At 47.3% G+C, this 13,090-nt stretch overlaps 1 protein-coding gene across 6 annotated transcripts in view; it reads left to right on the plus strand.

Annotated features, from left to right (window-relative positions):
• CEBPG (CCAAT enhancer binding protein gamma) overlaps window positions 1-13,090 on the plus strand; it is a 152,557-nt gene that overhangs the window by 116,758 nt on the left and 22,709 nt on the right. The gene's annotated exons all lie outside the window — the stretch shown is intronic.

Genomic DNA, 13,090 nt, shown 5'->3' on the forward strand with positions numbered 1-13,090 from the left:
GAAGTCAGAGGGAGAGGGGGCATGCCAGCGGCTCACAGAGCGCTGGGCATGCCCCCTCAGTGACGAAAACGGGGGCGTGGCTCGCGATCGTGGGTCCTCCCGCGAAGCCATGCCCCTTTTACTCAGGCCACGCCCCTTTTTCGGGAGCGCGCCCGGCTTCGCCGCGCGTGTGTCCCTCTTTGGAAGGGGACAAAGTTGGGAGGTATGCTTTGCATTTTTTTATTGATTTTCTAAACTAGACACTTTACACCATCATTAGTATAATGTTTTTGTTGTCTGCTTATCACACTAGTTTCTCTAACGTCCTAAGTGGATGCTGGGGACTCCGTCAGGACCATGGGGAATAGCGGCTCCGCAGGAGACAGGGCACAAAAATAAAGCTTTAGGATTAGGTGGTGTGTACTGGCTCCTCCCCCTATGACCCTCCTCCAAGCCTCAGTTAGGTTTTTGTGCCCGTCCGAGCAGGGTGCAATCTAGGTGGCTCTCCTAAAGAGTTGCTTAGAAAAAGTTTTTAGGTTTTTTATTTTCAGTGAGTCCTGCTGGCAACAGGCTCACTGCATCGAGGGACTTAGGGGAGAGAATTTCAACTCACTTGCGTGCAGGATGGATTGGATTCTTAGGCTACTGGACACCATTAGCTCCAGAGGGAGTCGGAACACAGGTCTCACCCTTGGGTTCGTCCCGGAGCCGCGCCGCCGACCCCCCTTACAGATGCTGAAGATTGAAGGTCCGGAAACAGGCGGCAGAAGGCTCTTCAGTCTTCATGAAGGTAGCGCACAGCACTGCAGCTGTGCGCCATTGTTGTCACACACTTCACACCAAGCGGTCACGGAGAGTGCAGGGCGCTGCTGGGGGCGCCCTGGGCAGCAATATTTAATACCTTTATGGCAAAAGAATACATCACATATAGCCATTGAGGCTATATGTATGTATTTAACCCATGCCAGATATCTAAAACTCCGGGAGAAAAGCCCGCCGAAATAGGGGGCGGGGCTTATTCTCCTCAGCACACAGCGCCATTTTCCTGCTCAGCTCCGCTGTGAGGAAGGCTCCCAGGACTCTCCCCTGCACTGCACTACAGAAACAGGGTAAAACAGAGAGGGGGGGCATTTTTTGGCGATATTTTGATATATTTAAGCTGCTATAAGGAACAACACTTATATAATGTTGTTCCCATATATATTATAGCGCTTGGGTGTGTGCTGGCAAACTCTCCCTCTGTCTCCCCAAAGGGCTAGTGGGGTCCTGTCTTCGATAAGAGCATTCCCTGTGTGTCTGCTGTGTGTCGGTACGTGTGTGTCGACATGTATGAGGACGATGTTGGTGTGGAGGCAGAGCAATTGCCGATAATGGTGATGTCACCCCCCAGGGAGTCGACACCGGAATGGATGGCTTTGTTTATGGAATTACGTGATAATGTCAGCACATTACAAAAATCAGTTGACGACATGAGACGGCCGGCAAACCAGTTAGTACCTGCCCAGGCGTCTCAGACACCGTCAGGGGCTGTAAAGCGCCCTTTACCTCAGTCGGTCGACACAGACCCAGACACTGAATCTAGTGTCGACGGTGATGAAACAAACGTATTTTCAAGTAGGGCCACACGTTATATGATCACGGCAATGAAGGAGGCTTTGCATATCTCTGATACTGCAAGTACCACAAAAAGGGGTATTATGTGGGGGGTGAAAAAACTACCTGTAGTTTTTCCTGAATCAGAGGAATTAAATGATGTATGTGATGAAGCGTGGGTTAACCCAGATAGAAAAGTGCTAATTTCAAAAAAGTTATTAGCATTATACCCTTTCCCGCCAGAGGTTAGGGCGCGCTGGGAAACACCCCCTAGGGTGGATAAGGCGCTCACACGCTTATCAAAACAAGTGGCGTTACCGTCTCCTGATACGGCCGCCCTCAGGGATCCAGCTGATAGGAGACTGGAAACTACCCTAAAAAGTATATACACACATACTGGTGTTATACTGCGACCAGCCATCGCCTCAGCCTGGATGTGCAGTGCTGGGGTCGTCTGGTTGGATTCCCTGACTGAAAATATTGATACCCTGGATAGGGACAGTATTTTGTTGACTATAGAGCAATTAAAGGATGCTTTCCTTTATATGCGAGATGCTCAGAGAGATATTTGCACTCTGGCATCGAGAGTAAATGCGATGTCCATATCTGCCAGAAGGAGTTTATGGACGCGACAGTGGTCAGGTGATGCGGATTCCAAACGACATATGGAAGTATTGCCGTATAAAGGGGAGGAATTATTTGGCGTCGGTCTATCGGATCTGGGGGCCACGGCAACTGCCGGAAAATCCACCTTTTTACCTCAGACCCCCTCCCAACAGAAAAAGACACCGTCTTTTCAGCCGCAGTCCTTTCGGTCCTATAAGAACAAGCGGACAAAAGGACAGTCATATCTGCCTCGGGGCAGAGGAAGGGGTAAGAGAGGGCAGCAAGCAGCCCCTGCCCAGGAACAGAAGCCCTCTCAGGGTTCTGCAAAGCCCTCAGCATGACGCTGGGGCCTTACAAGCGGACTCAGGAGCGGTGGGGGGTCGACTCAAGAATTTCAGCGCACAGTGGGCTTGCTCACAGGTGGACCCCTGGATCCTGCAGGTAGTATCTCAGGGTTACAGGTTGGAATTCGAGAAGTCTCCCCCTCGCAGGTTCCTAAAGTCTGCTTTGCCAACGTCTCCCTCAGACAGGGCGACGGTATTGGAAGCCATTCACAAGCTGTTTTCTCAGCAGGTGATAGTCAAGGTACCCCTCCTACAACAGGGAAAGGGGTATTACTCCACGCTATTTGTGGTACCGAAGCCGGACGGCTCGGTAAGACCTATTCTAAATCTGAAATCTTTGAACCTGTACATCAGTGATTTTCAACCTTTTTTTACTCGCGGCACACCGAACAATATTTTAAAATTGCCAAGGCACACCATCCGTTCCCCACAGAAAAAAACAAAAAACACACACATTGGCCCTCACAGTAAAAAAAATTCCACACATACTGTACATTGGCCTACACAGAAAAAACAATCACATTGCTCCCCACATGAATTATTCACATTGTTCCCCCCATAAATCCATAAATCCTTATTCTCCCCACATAAATTCTATTGAAATCCTATTATTCCCCACAGGAGAAATAAAATAAAAAATATTATAATCAGCTGTCCTCCTCCCTGTCCCTCAGTGGTGGGGGTTGTTCATAGTGGACTTCTGCGAATACTGAGCAGCGGGCGGTCGGGCAGGTGTGGATGTGGGTGGGCAAGGAAAGCTGTGTATGCAGGCGGGAACTGGAAGATGTGTATGCAGGCGGTGGGCTGGCTGGGTGATGAGACGCGGCGGCTGTGACCTATGATATCACATCGTTTTCAAGGCATAGGTCGTGGCCAAAGCATGACTGGTCCTCTAAGAAGAGCCCGGGCCAACAGTTCACTCTGAAGGTGCAGGAAGCTGCTCTGGCTCCGCGGCACACCTTGCAACTGGTCACGGCACACTAGTGTGCCACGGCACACTGGTTGAAAAAGCCTGCTGTACATACAAAAATTCAAGTTCAAGATGGAGTCACTCAGAGCAGTGATAGCGAATCTGGAAGAAGGGGACTTTATGGTGTCCCTGGACATAAAGGATGCTTACCTGCATGTCCCAATTTGCCCTTCACATGAAGGGTACCTCAGGTTCGTGGTGCAAAACTGTCATTATCAGTTTCAGACGCTGCCGTTTGGATTGTCCACGGCACCTCGGGTCTTTACCAAGGTAATGGCCGAAATGATGATTCTTCTGCGAAGAAGAGGCGTATTAATTATCCCTTACTTGGACGATCTCCTGATAAGGGCAAGGTCCAGAGAACAGCTGGAGGACGGAGTAGCACTAACCCGACTAGTGCTGCAACAACACGGGTGGATTCTGAATTTTCCAAAATCTCAGTTGACCCCGACGACACGTCTGCTGTTCCTGGGAATGATTCTGGACACGGTTCAGAAAAAGGTGTTTCTTCCGGAGGAGAAAGCCAGGGAGTTATCCGAACTTGTCAGGAACCTCCTAAAACCAGGAAAAGTGTCTGTGCATCAATGCACAAGAGTCCTGGGAAAGATGGTGGCTTCTTACGAAGCGATTCCATTCGGCAGATTCCACGCACAACTTTTCAGTGGGATCTGCTGGACAAATGGTCCGGATCACATCTGCAGATGCATCAGCGGATAACCTTATCGCCACGGACAAGGGTGTCTCTTCTGTGGTGGTTGCAGAGTGCTCATCTGTTAGAGGGCCGCAGATTCGGCATACAGGACTGGGTCCTGGTGACCACGGATGCCAGTCTGAGAGGCTGGGGAGCGGTCACACAGGGAAGAAACTTCCAGGGAGTATGGTCAAGCCTGGAGATGTCTCTTCACATAAATATACTGGAGCTAAGAGCGATTTACAATGCTCTAAGTCTGGCAAAACCCCTGCTTCAGGGTCAGCCGGTGTTGATCCAGTCGGACAACATCACGGCAGTCGCCCACGTAAACAGACAGGGCGGCACAAGAAGCAGGACAGCAATGGCAGAAGCTGCAAGGATTCTTCGCTGGGCGGAAGATCATGTGATAGCACTGTCAGCAGTATTCATTCCGGGAGTGGACAACTGGGAAGCAGACTTCCTCAGCAGACACGATCTACACCCGGGAGAGTGGGGACTTCATCCAGAAGTCTTCCACATGATTGTGAACCGTTGGGAAAAACCAATGGTGGATATGATGGCGTCCCGCCTCAACAAAAAACTGGACAGGTATTGCGCCAGGTCAAGAGACCCTCAGGCAATAGCTGTGGACGCTCTGGTAACACCGTGGGTGTTCCAGTCAGTGTATGTGTTCCCTCCTCTGCCTCTCATACCAAAAGTACTGAGAATTATACGGCAAAAGGGAGTAAGAACGATACTAGTGGCTCCGGATTGGCCAAGAAGAACTTTGTATCCGGAACTTCAAGAGATGCTCACGGAGGATCCGTGGCCTCTACCTCTAAGACCGGACCTGCTTCAGCAGGGACCGTGTCTATTCCAAGACTTACCGCGGCTGCGTTTGACGGCATGGCGGTTGAACGCCGAATTCTAAGGGAAAAAGGCATTCCGGAAGAGGTCATTCCTACACTGGTAAAAGCCAGGAAGGAGGTGACTGCACAACATTATCACCGCATTTGGAGAAAATATGTTGCGTGGTGTGAGGCCAGGAAGGCCCCCACGGAGGAATTTCAACTGGGTCGATTCCTACATTTCCTGCAAACAGGATTGTCTATGGGCCTCAAATTGGGGTCCATTAAGGTTCAAATTTCGGCCCTGTCGATTTTCTTCCAGAAAGAATTGGCTTCAGTTCCTGAAGTCCAGACTTTTGTAAAAGGAGTACTACATATACAGCCCCCGGTTGTGCCCCCAGTGGCACCGTGGGATCTTAATGTAGTCTTGGATTTTCTCAAATCCCATTGGTTTGAGCCGCTCAAATCGGTGGAGTTGAAGTATCTTACATGGAAAGTAACCATGCTACTGGCCCTGGCTTCAGCCAGGAGAGTATCAGAATTGGCGGCTTTATCATATAAGAGCCCATATCTGATTTTCCATACGGACAGGGCAGAACTGCGGACGCGTCCTCATTTTCTGCCTAAGGTGGTGTCAGCGTTTCACCTGAACCAGCCTATTGTGGTGCCTGCGGCTACTAACGATTTGGAGGATTCCAAGTTGTTGGACGTGGTCCGGGCATTGAAAATATATATTTCAACAACGGCGGGAGTCAGAAAGTCTGACTCACTGTTTATATTGTATGCACCCAACAAGATGGGTGCTCCTGCTTCTAAGCAGACGATTGCTCGTTGGATTTGTAGCACAATTCAACTTGCACATTCTGTGGCAGGCTTGCCACAACCTAAATCTGTCAAGGCCCATTCCACAAGGAAAGTGGGCTCATCCTGGGCGGCTGCCCGGGGGGTCTCGGCATTACAACTCTGCCGAGCTGCTACTTGGTCAGGGGCAAACACGTTTGCAAAATTCTACAAATTTGATACCCTGGCTGAGGAGGACCTTGAGTTCTCTCATTCGGTGCTGCAGAGTCATCCGCACTCTCCCGCCCGTTTGGGAGCTTTGGTATAATCCCCATGGTCCTGACGGAGTCCCCAGCATCCACTTAGGACGTTAGAGAAAATAAGAATTTACTTACCGATAATTCTATTTCTCGTAGTCCGTAGTGGATGCTGGGCGCCCATCCCAAGTGCGGATTGTCTGCAATACTTGTACATAGTTATTGTTACAAACAAATTCGGGTTGTTATTGTTGTAAGCCGTCTGTTCAGAGGCTCCTACGTTTGTCATACTGTTAACTGGGTTCAGATCACAAGTTATACGGTGTGATTGGTGTGGCTGGTATGAGTCTTACCCGGGATTCAATATCCTTCCTTATTGTGTACGCTCGTCCGGGCACAGTATCCTAACTGAGGCTTGGAGGAGGGTCATAGGGGGAGGAGCCAGTACACACCACCTAATCCTAAAGCTTTATTTTTGTGCCCTGTCTCCTGCGGAGCCGCTATTCCCCATGGTCCTGACGGAGTCCCCAGCATCCACTACGGACTACGAGAAATAGAATTATCGGTAAGTAAATTCTTATTTTTGTCTTTGCCCTGGTAGCATTGTGTTACTATCACTTCCAGGCATAGTTAGATGATAAAGTATCAGCATTGAAAATTCTGGGTATTCAGTGTATAAAGCCCACTCTGAGAGGAGGGGACAGAAATACTCAATTATGTAAAAAAAGCTTTCTGGATATTCTCCTTGGGCACAATGGCCCCAAACGGTCTGAATAAGAGTATTGAACCTAACAGCTTTTAGACTGTTGTATATTGGAAGTGTAGTAGCTCTGCCTCTTCGGTAATACATTTAAAGCGTGATCGTTTTTTAAAGAACCGATCCGAGACTACGAGGGGACAGAATTCAATTAATGTTACAATTGTCCTGCAGGTCATGTTGCTATGGTCTTTACCTTCTTTCCCTTTTTTGTTTTTGTGTTTTGTTTTGTTTTTTTTATAACATTTTTATTGAATTTTTGCATTTAAACCAAAAAGGGTACAGAAGGAAAAAAAGGTTAAGGGGAGGGAAAGGGGGCACACATAATATGAAATAGAGCTATGGAGAGTACAATTACCCACAAAACAGTGAAGTAAAGGCCAGCTGTACATATCAACATATCAAACAATCACAGTACAAAAATGTAACTGATAAGATCGCCTCTGGAAGGTTGAAAGTTGTGTGAACCACAGGTTAAGAGATCACTGAGGCTAGGGAGGACAACACATCACTTAAATCAGAAGTTCTAAACCTACTATAGTTGCTCCATGGTAGCCAAAGCCGTAGCGGGTTTGAGGTCGGAAAACAGTACACCCCCCCGGCTATCACATACATAATGGGAGTGTACTGCATTTTCAACAGGTACTATGGACGGGACAGAAGGTGTGCGCCAATGGCGAGCAATCGATAATTTTGTCGATATGAGTATCTGGCCCATCGTGTAGCGATCACTAGGTGAGAGATTACTGCGGTACACATGGAGACTGGCCAGTAAGGGGTTAGGGGTAACATAAAAGCCCAGGACTTTAGCAATAAGGGCAAACACAGAATTCCAGAGACCAACAAGTCCCAGAATATATGAAATAGTGTACCCACCCCGCCACAATTGCACCAACACAAATTAGAGGTAGAATGCTTCATTGTGTGTAAGCATGCAGGGGTGAAATAAAGACGGTGCAGGAGTTTATAGAACAATTCCACATGGAACATACATCTAGATACTCGAAAGCACACCTGAAAGATGAATTTCCATTCCTCCTCCAGGACTGTGCACCCTAAATCTACCTCCCATTTCACCTGAAAGGGGAACTTCTGTAAAAGGCGGGGGGTAACAATAAGGTTATACCATCTGGATATGCACCCCCTACTATCCCGTTTATGTAATAATCCTTGAATTAGATTAGGAAGATTGGATAGGCTATGAGGGGATTGTGTAACTTCCATCACCCAATGTCTCTGTTGTAAATATTTGTAAAATTCCCCATGGGGTAAGGCGTATTGAGATTGGATTTGGGCAAATGAAAGTAAAGATCCGTTTGAAGTAACCTCATGAAGGGATATAATTCCGTGATACACCAATGTGTCAAAGCTTAGGTCTAGGATTAGACAAGCTAAGCCTTTTAAAGTAAAACCGGAGGGAGGCAGGTAAACATTATCTAAATTAAGAGCTAGTTCCAACCATGCTTTCCGGGCAGAATGTACTACCAGAGATTTAGCCGTCAACAGTTTGCCTTCGCTTACAGAGAACGACAAAATGTCTGTTGTTTTTTTTTGTTTTGTTTTTTCAAAACAATGTTTATTGAAGAAAGGTAGAGATAGATGTACAAAATTCCATGTCTGGATTCATAGTGGAGAGGTACAAATAACAAAAATACGAGGTAGGTCAGGGTCATACAATAAAGTCTCAGTATGTGGAAAATACTTGCATAATTACATATAGTACATGTAAGAATTTGGTAATAAACGATATCATAGGGTATATTCCACTCCTATTGTCTAGGGTTACCATTTTGCTTAGTGAAATGTGAGATCTAATGTTAAAGAGATATGAAGGTATCTAGTGGAAGTAAAGACTTGTAATAAGCCTCAGTATCTGACCATATAGACCCTTAGCAGTTGAGAGACCACTACAGACAAGGAGAAAGAAAACAGAAACTGAAGAGATAATAACCCTTCTTCAAATAATTTTCTATTTTATAGTGAAGATTGGTTAGATAGAAAATCGAATTCGTATAGATTGTAGAGGGAAGAGAAATGAGAGGAGAAAGAAAGAAAAAAGAGGGGGTGGGAGATGGAAGGGAAAGGGGGGGGGGGGGGGTGGACAAAACATGAAAACAGGACAACATACAGCACCATTCTCTAAAGGAAAAGTTATACCATAAGGTTGTCAGGTTGGATATATGTCCTGTGGACTGCGATAAGTAGATATTATTTACCGGTTCAACACATTTCAAACTTAGCATAGTTAATAACATTAATCAATTTGTCTATACAAATACCAAGTGGTGGGTTCGAAAATTTTCTGGATTCTGAGCTGAGTGGCATTATCAAAGCTTTGTATAACAGTTTCCCATTTCCCATAGAATCTAGGGGCCCCTGACTCTATATCCGGTACTAGAGCCTGTCGCTCGTAAAATATGTTGTTTAGCAGAGAGGTTCTCATTTCTGCAATAGATGGAGATTGTCTGTGTAACCAATGGGTGAGGATTAATTTTTTAGCGATAGTAAGGATAACTGTCAGGGCAGGTATAATCTTCTGTTTGTGTGGTCCCAGGTCCCAATCTGAAAAGCAGTAAAGTAGACATGCGGTAGGGAGCTTGGTGATTCGAACTGAAAAGATATCATTAACAGGGTTTATCAGTTTGTCCCAGAAAGTTCTTATTTTCCTGCAGTCCCAGAAGTTATGGTAGTAGGTGGCCTCAGCCATCCCACATTTAAAACATCGACCCGTAGAGGCCAGGGTGAAATAGGAATGCTGTTTCGGGGAGATGTAGGCTCTATTTAAGAATTTGAGGTGCGTTTCCTGCAAAGCTGCGGATTTTAATAAGAATTTACTTACCGATAATTCTATTTCTCATAGTCCGTAGTGGATGCTGGGGACTCCGTCAGGACCATGGGGAATAGCGGCTCCGCAGGAGACAGGGCACATCTAAAGAAAGCTTTTAGGATCACATGGTGTGTACTGGCTCCTCCCCCCATGACCCTCCTCCAAGCCTCAGTTAGGTACTGTGCCCGGACGAGCGTACACAATAAGGAAGGATCTTGAATCCCGGGTAAGACTCATACCAGCCACACCAATCACACTGTACAACTTGTGATCTGAACCCAGTTAACAGTATGATAACAAACGAAGTAGCCTCTGAAAAGATGGCTCACAACAATAATAATAACCCGATTTTTGTAACAATAACTATGTACAAGTATTGCAGACAATCCGCACTTGGGATGGGCGCCCAGCATCCACTACGGACTATGAGAAATAGAATTATCGGTAAGTAAATTCTTATTTTCTCTAACGTCCTAGTGGATGCTGGGGACTCCGTCAGGACCATGGGGATTATACCAAAGCTCCCAAACGGGCGGGAGAGTGCGGATGACTCTGCAGCACCGAATGAGAGAACTCCAGGTCCTCCTTAGCCAGAGTATCAAATTTGTAAAATTTTACAAACGTGTTCTCCCCTGACCACGTAGCTGCTCGGCAAAGTTGTAATGCCGAGACCCCTCGGGCAGCCGCCCAAGATGAGCCCACCTTCCTTGTGGAGTGGGCCTTTACAGATTTAGGCTGTGGCAGGCCTGCCACAGAATGTGCAAGTTGGATTGTGCTACAGATCCAACGCGCAATCGTCTGCTTAGACGCAGGAGCACCCATCTTGTTGGGTGCATACAATATAAACAACGAGTCAGATTTTCTGACTCCAGCTGTCCTTGAAATATATATTTTTAATGCTCTGACAACGTCCAGTAACTTGGAGTCCTCCAAGTCGCTAGTAGCCGCAGGCACCACAATAGGCTGGTTCAAGTGAAAAGCCGAAACCACCTTAGGGAGAAAATGAGGACGTGTCCGCAGTTCTGCCCTGTCCGAATGGAAAATCAGATATGGGCTTTTGTACGATAAAGCCGCCAACTCTGAAACTCTCCTGGCTGAAGCCAGGGCCAGTAGCATGGTTACTTTCCATGTAAGATACTTCAAATCTACAGATTTGAGAGGCTCAAACCAATGAGATTTGAGAAAATCCAAAACTACGTTTAGATCCCACGGTGCCACTGGGGGCACAATCGGGGGCTGTATATGTAGTACACCCTTGACAAAAGTTTGTACTTCAAGCACTGAAGCCAATTCCTTCTGGAAGAAGATTGATAAGGCCGAAATTTGAACTTTAATAGACCCCAATTTGAGGCCCATAGACAATCCTGCCTGCAGGAAATGTAAGAATCGACCCAATTGAAATTCTTCCGTTGGGGCCTTCTTGGCTTCACACCACGCAACATATTTTCTCCAAATGCGGTGATAATGTTGTGCGGTCACTTCCTTCCTAGCCTTAATCAAGGTAGGAATAACTTTCTCTGGAATGCCCTTTTCTTTTAGAATCCGACGTTCAACCGCCATGCCGTCAAACGCAGTCGCGGTAAGTCTTGGAACATACAAGGTCCCTGCTGAAGCAGATCCCTTCTTAGAGGTAGAGGCCACGGATCCTCCGTGAGCATCTCTTGAAGTTCCGGATACCAAGTTCTTCTTGGCCAATCCGGAGCCACTAGTATTGTTCTTACTCCCCTTTTCCGAATAATTCTCAGTACCTTTGGTATGAGAGGCAGAGGAGGAAACACATACACTGACTGGTACACCCATGGTGTTACCAGAGCGTCCACAGCTATTGCCTGAGGGTCTCTTGACCTGGCGCAATATCTGTCCAGTTTTTTGTTGAGGCGAGACGCCATCATATCCACCTTTGGTTTTTCCCAACGGTTCACAATCATGTGGAAAACTTCCGGATGAAGTCCCCACTCTCCCGGGTGAAGGTCGTGTCTGCTGAGGAAGTCTGCTTCCCAGTTGTCCACTCCCGGGATGAACACTGCTGACAGTGCTATGACATGATTTTCCGCCCAGCGAAGAATCCTTGCAGCTTCTGTCATTGCTCTTCTGCTTCTCGTGCTGCCTTGTCTGTTTACGTGGGCGACTGCCGTGATGTTGTCCGACTGGATCAACACCGGCTGACCCTGAAGCAGCGGTTTTGCCAAGCTTAGAGCATTGTATATCGCTCTTAGCTCCAGTATATTTATGTGAAGAGACGTCTCCAGGTCTGACCATACACCCTGGAAGTTTCTTCCCTGTGTGACTGCTCCCCAGCCCCGTAGGCTGGCATCCGTAGTCACCAGGACCCAGTCCTGTATGCCGAACCTGCGGCCCTCTAACAGATGGGCACTCTGCAACCACCACAGGAGAGACAACCTTGTTCTTGGTGACAGTGTTATCCGCTGATGCATGTGCAGATGCGATCCGGACCATTTGTCCAGCAGATCCCACTGAAATGTTCGTGCATGGAATCTGCCGAATGGAATTGCTTCGTAAGAAGCCACCATCTTTCCCATGACTCTTGTGCATTGATGTACTGACACAGTTCCTGGTTTTAGGAGGTTCCTGACCAGTTCGGATAACTCCCTTGCTTTCTCCTCCGGGAGAAACACCTTTTTCTGAACCGTGTCCAGAATCATTCCCAGGAACAGCAGACGTGTTGTCGGGGTCAATTGAGATTTTGGAAGATTCAGAATCCACCCGTGTTGCTGAAGCACTACTTGGGTTAGTGCTACACCGACTTCCAGCTGTTCCCTGGACTTTGCCCTTATCAGGAGATCGTCCAAGTAAGGGATAATTAATACGCCTTTTCTTCGTAGAAGAACCATCATTTCGGTCATTACCTTGGTAAAGACCCGAGGGGCCGTGGACAAACCAAACGGCAGCGTTTGAAACTGATAATGACAGTCTTGTATCACGAACCTGAGATACCCTTGGTGTGAGGGGTAAATTGGGACATGCAGATAAGCATCTTTTATGTCCAGGGACACCATGAAGTCCCCTTCTTCCAGATTCGCTATCACTGCTCTGAGTGACTCCATCTTGAACTTGAATTTCTGTATGTACAGGTTCAAGGATTTCAGATTTAGAATAGGTCTTACCGAACCGTCCGGCTTCGGTACCACAAATAGTGTGGAATAATACCCCTTTCCCTGTTGTAGGAGGGGTACCTTGACTATCACCTGCTGAGAATACAGCTTGTGAATGGCTTCCAATACCGTCGTCCTTTCTGAGGGAGACGTTGGTAAAGCAGACTTTAGGAACCGGCGAGGGGGAGACCTTTCGAACTCCAACATGTAACCCTGAGATACTATCTGCAGGATCCACGGGTCCACCTGTGAGCGAGCCCACTGATTGCTGAAAATCTTTAGTCGACCCCCCACCGCTCCTGAGTCCGCTTGTAAAGCCCCAGCGTCATGCTGATGGCTTTGTAGA

Source organism: Pseudophryne corroboree, chromosome 9 (genome assembly GCF_028390025.1).
Source record: "Pseudophryne corroboree isolate aPseCor3 chromosome 9, aPseCor3.hap2, whole genome shotgun sequence".
NCBI classification, from domain to species: domain Eukaryota; kingdom Metazoa; phylum Chordata; class Amphibia; order Anura; family Myobatrachidae; genus Pseudophryne; species Pseudophryne corroboree.